Here is a 10,920-nt window from a genome sequence, read left to right as displayed (position 1 = left end):
TTGAGGGTCCCCTGGCACCCTTGAGTCCCCCATATGCCCCATTTTTGAAGATCAGGAAAAACTTCTTAACTGCTAGAGCGGTATGAGATCGGAACCCTGGACCTTGAGAGATGGAGACCACTCCAATGCTGGAGGCATTCAAGAAAAAATTGGGCCACCCTCTGTCAGATCTGCTTGGATTCAGATTCCTGCCTTGAGCAAGGGATTCGACTTGACGACTGTATAGACCCCTTCCAACTTCATTATTCTCTTATTCTTATTTTTAAATGTTGCCCACAGAGAGTGCAAGGAGTCTTTCTCTGTTTTTTTTAAAAATCAGTTTTTAGACGAAAACTCGAAATCTTTTTTTAGTTAACAAAGACACATTGCATCAGATTTTTACCAAATGCACTCAAAAAAACCTCTTAAAAGGATGAAAAATTAAATATGCAAATTAAGGGTCTCAGCCACCCCTTTTTGCCCATGGGTCTACTGAAATTGCTCCCTCCTAAGAGTCTAAGACTGTCACGTTCACCCTGAGATACCCGCTTTGCTCCTCCATGAATTCAAAAAGGGCAGGAAGATTGTCAGGAGGTATGAGAGCAATTTGCAGGAACAATAATGGGAAAGATGCCGAAGGAGCAGCTGGTGCATGTGAAATGAATGAAATAAAACTTGTTTTTCAGGTTTAATGTAGGGACAAATTAGCTCCTTATACCCTGGGATCTGATAACTGCTTATTATACTCCGGAAAGTTTCCCGTTTAGCCAGTATCAAAGACTATGCAACAATTATGCAGGGCGATTCTAGGATATAATTTCTGGAGCAAATAATCTCATTTATTCTTGTGCCTACCATGGTGCCATGCAGTTTTACTTTGTCTTCTTTGTAATTTCAGTTATTGATAAATAATATATAAATGCATACACAACAAAAAGGAGGGAAAGGCATGAATATATGACAATAAAATGGGGTTTAACACTTAATGTTTTATAATATTTCTAATAAAGCATATGGATGTGCTATATAATGTACTGTACTTGGTTTTCCAAAATATATTAAATAAATTTCGTCTTCAAATTAAAAAAGCTGTCCCACTGTCTACTTTCTCATGCTTTAATGCTGTTGGTTCTCTTGAGCATATAAAACATGTCCCAAATTCCGAGTCAAATTGTGCATTACAGACAGCATGTCCTTAGAAGCTGAAACTGTAATGTTCTAAAGATGTAATTCTGGCAGAACTCCATGCCTGAGCCATTGTGTCTGCCAACAGGCCCATGTTTCTCTCTTGAAGACCAATCGCAACAGAAGGAAAGCTAATTTGCAAACTCTATCAGCACTCAAGAAATTCCTTCTTTTAATGGCATGCTATCTATAAGGTAGAGTGACATGGTGGCACTGCAGGTTAAACTGCAGAAGCCTCTGGGCTGCAAGGTCGGAAGACCAGACGTCATAAGATCGAACCCACGCAGGGGAGTGAACTCCCATCGCTTGTCCCGGCTCCTGCCAACCTAGCAGTTCGAAAGCATGTAAAAACGCGAGTAGATAAATAGGGACCACCTCGGTGGGAAGGTCACGGCGTTCCGTGTCTAGTCGCACTGACCATGTGACCACAGAAACGGTCGTCGGACAAACGCTGGCTCTACGGCTTGGAAACGAGGATGAGCACCGTGCCCTAGAGTTGGACACGACTGGACCCAATGTCAAGGGGAACCTTTATCTCTAAGGTATGATTTGATTGTCCCAGCCCATTCAATTAAAGGAGGATTAAGAATTTTCCATTGCAAAGAAGTACGGTAGTTAATCAAGCAGCATTCATTGAATGTGGTACCATTTCAACATCATTCTGTAAGCCTCCATTTTTAATGACACCACTCTAAACTGTCATGGTGCCAAGGATAAAGAATCATAGGATTTCTGAAAGGCCTAGAATTCTCTGCTGTAGTTCAGGAGCATCAAAGTGGTATTCAACTGTTGCACCTCTGTAGCGCGGATGTATTTGTGGGGGGTCTCCGTAATAGGATGGCTACCTATTCCTGTTTCAGAAGTCCAGCGGGAAGACCCTTGGGATTCCATAGGAAGTGAGTGTTAGGGCAACTGGCAAATGGAGGAGTCCTTGAATGACTGAATACAGACAGCTAAACATTTTTACCCTGTTTTTCTCAGGGATGGGGAACTCAAGCTGCCAAGTTAGACTTAAGTTGCATCAGTGACTTGACGCAGAATCAACTTGGGTCCCCCCCCCGATGACGCAGAATCAACTCATGACTCGGAACCCACCCTCCCTTTTTTGGGAGGTAGGGGGAAAGCTTGTTTTGAATAGGGACTGTGGGGGGGGGGGGCTTATTACGAAAGACGCCAACTCTTACTTGGGACTCTGATACAAACACTTGCCTACGTCTCTGTTTTTTGTTCACTTGGTTCAAGATGCCCTCCATGGAAAGGTGTTCCTTTCAAGAGGATGTGGGTCTGCGGATTTCTGTGGGTTGTGCTTCAGGGTCCAGGACTAATTCCCGGATTATGGCCTGTCTCTAACACATGAATTAATCAGCCAGAGACAGAGAGAAATCCAAGAGATATTTGTTTATTTTCAGCTGAAAGCAAGCAAAATAGGCGCAAACGTCACACGCGGAGAACATGCAGAGAAGACGCGCGCCTCCTTATTACAGAGTACACATTTTTATAAGTTCAGCCTGAAAAGAGGGAGGCGAAGGGGTGTGGAGAAGGAGGGGAAAAGGAAGTCTAAAAGTGCCGAGGCAACGGGCCATAATTCATCCTTCCTGGGTTTTGTGTCAGACACCAAAATCTCTTTATCAGTTCAAGGACAAACTCTTCATTAGACCAGTTACATACAAGCAACGGAATAATGCAGGCGGCCCCTCCCTCCTCTATCTATTCTTCTTTAATAAGCAAAAACTTAATCATGCAGCAAAGCAAGATGGCTACTGTTAGGCTAACACACACTCACGCTCTCTCTCTCTCTCTCTACCTGTGTGTATATGTATGTATGTATGTATGTATGTATGTATGTATGTATGTATGTATGTATGTATGTATGTATGTGTGTGTGTGTGTGTGTGTGTGTGTGTGTGTGTGTGTGTGTGTGTATGTGTATATATGTGTGTGTATGTATGTATATGTGTATATGTGTATATGTGTATATATGTGTGTATGTATGTGTGTATGTGTATATATGTGTGTGTGTGTATGTGTGTATGTATATGTGTGTGTGTATATATATGTATATATATATATAATGAGTTAACCGGACCCCTTCACTTCAAAGGTTGGTTTGTTGTTGTTTAGTCATTAAGTCATGTCGGTAGCTTCGTTGACACCATCCAGCCATCTCATCCTCTGTCGTCCCCTTCTCCTCTTGCCGTCACACTTTCCCAACATCAGGGTCTTTTCCAGGGACTCTTCTCTTCTCATGAGATGGCCAAAGTATTGGAGCCTCAGCTTCAGGATCTGTCCTTCCAGGGAGCACTCAGGGTTGATTTCCTTTAGAATGGACATGTTTTTTCTCCTTGCAGTCCAGGGGACTCTCAAGAGGCTCTTCCAGCACCACAATTCAAAGGCATCAATTTTTGGGCGGTCAGCCTTCTTTATGGTCCAGCTCTCACTTCCATACATCGCTAATGGAAAGGTTGGTTTACACCTTGGTAAGAAACAGATACATTCTGCAGTGAAAACACACCCTCCCACATATTTGTTTCATTTCTTAATCTAGTTTGAAAGATCAAATGACTTCCTGTTGATGTGTCTAAAGATCATAAAACAAGCTACACTTAGATACTTGTTCCTATAGCTTATGTATAGGGTTGTTTTTTTTTATCCTTACAAGTTTCCTGGTTAGAATACTGCTTCTCAAATGGAAAATGGGTTGAAATGCTAGTTAGTTTGAATCGCTGTAGAGTTAGAAGTAAAACATATACAAATTTTTAAATATTATTAGTATACGATAAATAAGAAAATTATTGGAAGTGTAACTCTATTTATAGGTAATTACTACTTTTTTCTTTTTTGTTATGTCATCAGAGGATTGTAACTTATATAATAATACAATTTTTTAAAAAAAGATTTAAAAAAGAATATTGCTTATGGATTGGAAGGGACGTTGGCATGTCTTTGGGTCTGAATCCCAAATCCCAAGTCCGAGTCCCTATTAAAAACAAGTTTTTTCCCTCCCAGCAAAAAGGGAAGAGTGGGTTGCATGCTGAGTCCAAATCATTAAAAAAACAGAAAAACTAAAAATAAAACTGGGGCAATTCTGAGTCGAGTCGCTGTTGAGACTTAAGTCTTACCTGATAGTGAGTCCCTGTCTCTGTTTATTGACATAGCGTATAGTAATGTTGTTGTTTTAGAAAAGGTATAAAGGTTGACTGACGAACTACGAGGTGTGCTTTCTGGATCCTTTCTGAAGGAGTGGACCAGTTTCTCTTTGCTAGCCGAAATAATTTACTCCGTGTTTTTCTACTGCCTTCCAAGTTTCCACTGGGGAAACAAAATTCCATGCAGTCTTGAACCACAACAGTGGGCCCATGCGTAACGATTTTTAAAAGTGTGTGCGTGTCTATGTGTGCGTGAATAGGAGTGAGACCATTTGGATGTCCTGCTTTACATGCCAAATAAATGTGGTGTGAGATTCACATGCTTCAGTATGACACCGTGAGCTGCCGCATCGCTTGGCGGGCTGTGAGGAGGAGGTGCATGGGGAGGTGTTCAAGCCACCACACAATCACATTATAAGGTTCTTCTCCCCTCTATCTGAGGCGGTCACACAGCCTGGAGAACTGGAGGAGCCAAGCCACTGGGGAGGGGGGGCTTTTAGTCAGTGCTCTGAAACCCGGACGACCCTCTTTGAGTCCCTCTCCAGCTGATAAAAGCAAAGTGTTTGCGGGAAGACCTTTCTTGAACCCTCCTTGGCAGAACTGATTTTGACTTCGTGGGTCATGCTGGGGCCTTTTCTTTGGGGCCATAGAATAGGCAGTGGTGGAAAAACAAAGGGAGGTTGTGCATGGAGGATGATGGGGCCAGAAGCCTGTGTAAGGAGGCCATTACACAGAAGGAAACATGCAGAGCTACCGGGTGACAGCAAAACAGAGGTAACCACTTGCTGCTGCCGGACATAAACACATCAGATTTCTTCCCCTTATAGTTTTGAGTAGCAATGTGCATAATTGTGCTTTTGGACTACAACCCGTGACTCTCCTGTCTTGGGAATTCTGGGAGCTGTAGTCCAAAAACACAGCCATGCAGACATCTGGTTTTGGATCCTAAAACTGAGCCACTGTCTAGGGCTAAGCAACCATTTGATCAAAAATGAGGGAAGCCTGCCCCCTAGAGGCCATTGTTTGACTCACACACAAATTCTCTCTCACACACACAGGGTTCGGTGCAAATACAGTACAGGAACAGGGGATCCCTTTGTGGGTTTTGTGTTATGTGACTGACGGACCTTGCAAACACCATTTCACAAAATAAATCTTTTCTTGTTTGGATTTATATAACAGACAACATGAGCAATTGTAAAAACAACAGGATCTGTGCACCCAAGACGTCAGCAACGGCATGGATACAGTAGAATTGGCCAAGTTTGTGTCCCTTTGATTTCAGCGTCAGATAAAAAATTCAAAATCTCTTCCTCAACGGGGTCCAATATCCTTAACACAGGAGAATCTTCAAAACCCTAAAATAAAAGATTGATACAATTGTAGGCAATTCATGAATTCACTAGGTGGATTTATTCCTCCAACACAAACGTCTAGGAATTATATCTAAACCAAGTTGGCAAGAGCTTTAGTAATCCAACTAGCAAGAGCAGCTCTGGCCTCTTCAGATCTCCTGCTCTTTCCGATTCACATTTCTTTACTCACAGCCCTGCTCTTTCTTAGTCCCGCCCCCATTAGGCAGAACCCATATTTCATCAGGTCTACTGAGGCAGGGGGGGAAACAGCAACGGGTGGATCATTTCTAATGGCGTATATTTGTGTGTGGGGGGTAAGGTATATTTACCCCTACTCCTCTTCTGAGTTGTCTGGTGGTTGGAAGGGGGTGGGTGGCCGCCTGCCTCCACAGATGTGTGTGTGAAGGTTTGCCTGTCTGCCTTGCCCTGCGTTTGCCTTCTTGTACACATCTGTGCCCCCACTTCTGCCCCGTCTTTGCCTGTGCCCCCAGCTCCACCCCATATTGGCTACTGTACCTTCCGTCCCACCAGCCACGCTGGCCACGGGCTGCCATCGGTTGGCCTGCAAGCAAAACACCTCAGCCATTGATGGCTCTGGTTCAATGAGGAGTCCCTCTGGCTTTTAAAATCCACCAGGATGCTTATCCCCCGATCGTGACACTCTATATGGAGTAGAACACCTAACCTGGGTGAGTCTTTGGAAGCAGCCTAGGGCTTACCTTGTGACTACTGAACAGAAATAACAATTCAGGAGAATAGTAACAAGGCAAAAAAAATTATAAAGGGTGTGGAGGGGAGAACAAATGCATTGTTTATTGTCTATGAAATCCAATTTTTTGGATGTTTCAAGAGGAAATGTTTATCTATCCAATTGGTTTTCTGAACGCAAGTCTGATCGTGGGATCCATTACTGGAGCTAAAACAGAGGAGCACGAAGAAGCAGGAAACAATGTCAGAGAGCGGGGAGAGAGAGAGAGAGGAGGAAGGAGGCCTGAGAGTACCAGTCTCCATGCAGCGCTAGAAAAGACAAGATGGGAGTTTCCATCTTGTCTTCCCAGACTTTGCACCAATGCTCCCAAAAGCTTGTGCTACAACAAGGCTCGGAAGTGGTGATACTGGGGCTCCACTTTCTGCCTTGCTCCTAAGGGCACAACAGGCTCAGATGCAAGCATCCACCGGCTTTCACCCAGTCCTGTCCCTTTCCCTTGCCGTCTTGATGCAGGTGGATCCTGAGCCAGCGCGCTTTGCTACCAGCTGGGAATGTCCCCATGTGTACAATTACTCCGTCTTTGTTAGGTGGTCTGCATGTGTGATCACCTGTACTGTACCAAAGAAGCAGGGATAGAGTTTCTCCCGCCCCTCCAACAGTTCAGCGCTATGTCACTTGAGCAGCAAGCCAGTGAAGTGGTATGAATTTTAATTTCTCGGCAAAGAGTAAAGGGAATAAACTTAGAATAAGTTTAGAATAAGATGGCTGGTCTTCCGAACTTGCAGCACAGAGGCTTCTGTGGTTTAACCCGCAGCATCACCAAGTCCCCTTCAATACATAGACAGTACATAGCTCGATATTTATTCCCTATTCCCGCCCTCAGGGTCCCTCCCTTGTTTCCCTCTTGGTCAGGTACTCCAAGGTGTACAGCCTATCCAGTGCACTGAAACTGGTCATATGAAGTCCCACCCCTGTTTGTATCTCCCATTCCCCTTATTAGCTAGACCCCAGACCCCTATTTATTTTTCTCCTTATTTGGTACAAGTTCCCCTTTCCTTAACCTTCTTACAGTCATCCTTACTGACCCATATGGTTTCCTCCTTATTACCTAGGCTTAATCACTCAATCTTCTTGTCAGTACAATAGAGTTTGCACTCCCTTCTTTGTACCTCCTCTGTTAGTTTCTCAATAGGTCCTTAAATTCCTTATGTCGGCTAAATAATTAACAAAGAGTATATACTGATGATTTACCGTCACCAGTTACTCAATCATCCTGTCCTTTCTCGGGGCCTGCAAAAAGAGCTTCTGTCCTCCTTCTTTTCTTTCAGTTTGGTCAGTCGCGGTAAATTTGCAAAGTTTCTGTTCCTCTCATCCAGTTAGATGTTTTCTCCTGAGCATCTTCTTTAAGTTTCCATTTCCTGAAATGACGTTGTGAATTTCTTGGCTCTTGGCAGAGAAAGACGCTCAGTTTGGCAGTTCGGCACAACTTGTTTCCCAGCCGAATGGCTGATATTCTGTTTGGCACCCCATCCCCTCTGGTGGGCACCCACTTAGAAGTAGTGCCCGGAGCCAGCAGGATGAGGCCCTGCTGCTGAGCAGCCACCTGCTGGAGGGCATTTAGCCTGGAAGTGAACTGTGTTGAACCACCAAACCAGAAGTTCATGCCCATCTCTAACTACGTCTACAGCATTCCCACCCATCTTGCCAGGGAGTTTCCCTGATCAAATAATGAGATCGGGTTAGTCTGGCAGGATTTGTTCTCGAGAAATCTATGTTGGCTTCTAGTTCTTACTGCCTCGTTTTCAGTGTGTCGACAGAGTGATTATTTTATAATCTGCTCCAGAATTTTCCCTGGGATTGATGTCTGGTTGACCGGACTGTAGTTCCCGGTTTCCTCCTTTCCCCCCTTTTGAAGATAAGCGACAATATTAGTCCTCCTCCAATCATCTGGCACCTCATCTATCCTCCATAATTTCAAGAAAATAACAGACCGTGGCACTGAGCATTCTTTAGCCAGTTGCTTCAATGCTCTTGGATGCAGTTCATCTGACCCTGGAGATCTGAACTTGTTCAAAGCAATAAGGTATCCCTTGACTATTGATTTATCTCAGTCTTTAAGGCAAAACAAGGCTCTTTGCTAATTCAGCTCCCACTACTACCCCACCCCCTCAAAATGCCACAAGGGTTTGTGGACACAGAGGCGAATTTCCCCTTATTGATTGATTGATTGTGTTTTGGCTAGAAGCACACAGAAACACAGCAATTCCCGTATCAGAGAAAGAGTGATTCAACTCACTAGATAAAAACTGGTCCACTGAAAATGAGTAAGTCCAATGCAATTTCTCTTCAGCTTGGATGTTAAGTAAAAGAACAAACAAGAGGACAGGAAAAGTTGGACCGAAGCTTCAAAACCGGGGATTGAAGCCCAAAAATGCTATACTGAGGTTTATACCGAAAGAACTTTTAAACCTCTAAGGTTCCAGGTGTCTTGTTGTGGTCTTAAAACGGAAGGATTCTTGAACTGAGGCAGAACAGTGTAATCCTAAATGGCCAGCAATCAGCTGAGACAATAGAAGCGGTGATGAACTGCAACCTCTCCCAGCCTAGAGATGTTTGGAGTTACTTAGGGGCTATTTTCCATGGCCCAGCTTGGTGACAACATGACAGCTGCATTCATGGGATGGAAACTGGTGTGAATCAGCCCCTTCTTCACCCAGTCCCTTTTCTACATCCCCTTTTCCCCTCCCTTCTTCCAGTAAAGTAGTTCCACTGGAAGACTGCTTTGCAGGCAGATCCCCGAATGAGTTGGCAGGGCAGCGGCCTGCAAGCAGAAGGAACATCTTCCACATACACGCGGCAGGCATTCACAGGATGGAAGGAAGCAGACCAGAGGTGGGATGGCTGGGAGTATCCTGAACCATGTGTCTCTGCCACTTGTCTCAACATGTATCCTGCAGGAAGTACTTGGGAGGACTGGAAGTTCTTGTTTGGCTAGCCAGGGTGGACCGCGGCTCTTTGAGGAAAACATGGCCAACGCCAGAAACTCATTCAAGGCAACAAGGCACAACATTCAATAATTTTAAAAAAACCTTTCGGACAGCTAATCTGTAAGGGAAAGCCTGTCTGAATGTGGCATGGAGCGTGAAATCAAAAGGAGGCTCGGGCCAGATTTTCTGAAACCTGGTTTCCTTTCATGGCTTCTACTTGCCATGCTGCTTCTGAAGACCTCCAGCAGAAGCATCGTGATTGCCCAAGGCCATGCTTGATTCGGTTCCAGGACACTGGCCTCACGTACTCCTGACTTGGTCTGGCAGAGTCCTCATCAAGAACCTGAAAGCGGTTTCATAGGTCCACCGGTGAAGATAGCCTTCTCCTTCTTTTGCGGCTAACTGGGACTCTTTTCCCCCCTGGTGTTTCCTTGATGGTCTTGGCTCTCTCCTTGACATTCTCCTCCTCTGCCTCCCCTTGTTGTTTTTCCACTTGCAGGGCCTGCCTGGACAGCAGCCGCTGCTGCTCAAGACGTTCTGTCAATGTCTACGTCAGTGGTGTCCAACCTTGGGCCTTCAGATGTTCTTGGACTACAACTCCCAGAAGCCTTCACCACCACCTCTGCTGGCCAGGATTTCTGGGAGTTGAGGTCCAAGAACATCTGGAGGGCCAAGGTTGGACACCACTGGTCTACGTCATCTTCCCTAATAGCCTTAAATGTGGCTACTCGCTGCTCTGGTTCTCTCGCTTTGCCATCCGTTTGCACTTGCTACGTGTGTACATCATGTTACACTCGGGCACAAAGGCAAACATTGCACAAACTTTGCAGGCCACCAAAACAGAAGTGATTTTTCCGTCCATAATCCCTGTTAGCTTTTGGCTTGAATTTGCGTGTCTACTAATGCCCTTCCCTTAATTATGTTACCTTGACCAAAACTGGGGAAGTCCACGAATGTATAACTTTCTGCCTTTGTCTTCTTGGTCTTCTACCCCTTTCTTTTGTCCTTTCCTCCAGTAGACCTTTCCTTCCTGTCTCTCCCGGTTCACGCGCTCTGGTCACGAGCAACCTGGGTCCTTCTCAGCTTCATCCAGCTGTCCTCTCTTAGGAATCCTGTGTCAGGAATCAGCAATCAGGCAGTTCTTTTGCTAAACTGAGTCCACACTAGATGAGACAAAGAAGAGGATTTGACCATTGGCCCGACTCTCATGGATTGACATCAGGAGCAGTTCAGATATGGTGAATGCCTTCCAAGGTATGGTGATCCAATAAATGAGAATGACTTTTAAAGGTCCTAACATTAACAGTCCCTGGAAAAGACGCTGATATTGGGAAAGAGTGAGGGCAAGAGGAGAAGGGGACGACAGAGGACGAGATGGATGGACAGGGTCATCAAAGCGACCAACGTGAATGTGACCCAACTCTGGGAGGCAGTGGAAGACAGGAGGGCCTGGCATGCTCTGGTCCATGGGGTCACGAAGAGTCGGACACGACTAAACGACTAAACGAAACGAAACGAAACATTAACAGTCCCTGGAAAAGACGCTGATAATGGGAAAG

The 10,920-nt window shown here is 44.9% G+C and overlaps 1 long non-coding RNA gene across 1 annotated transcript; it reads right to left on the bottom strand.

Annotated features, from left to right (window-relative positions):
• Positions 1–600: 600 nt before the first annotated feature.
• On the bottom strand, positions 601–10,644 carry LOC140707015 (uncharacterized). Its single transcript, XR_013544401.1, has 2 exons — positions 7,626–10,644; positions 601–5,668 (listed from the first exon to the last, which is right to left on the bottom strand). It is a non-coding gene; the product is annotated as an uncharacterized LOC140707015 (long non-coding RNA).
• Between the last annotated feature and the right edge of the window lie 276 nt (positions 10,645–10,920).

This window comes from Pogona vitticeps, chromosome 4 (genome assembly GCF_051106095.1).
Source record: "Pogona vitticeps strain Pit_001003342236 chromosome 4, PviZW2.1, whole genome shotgun sequence".
Taxonomy (NCBI): Eukaryota; Metazoa; Chordata; class Lepidosauria; order Squamata; family Agamidae; genus Pogona; species Pogona vitticeps.
Note: the sequence above shows the minus strand (reverse complement) of the source record. Positions and strands in the feature narration are given on the sequence as shown.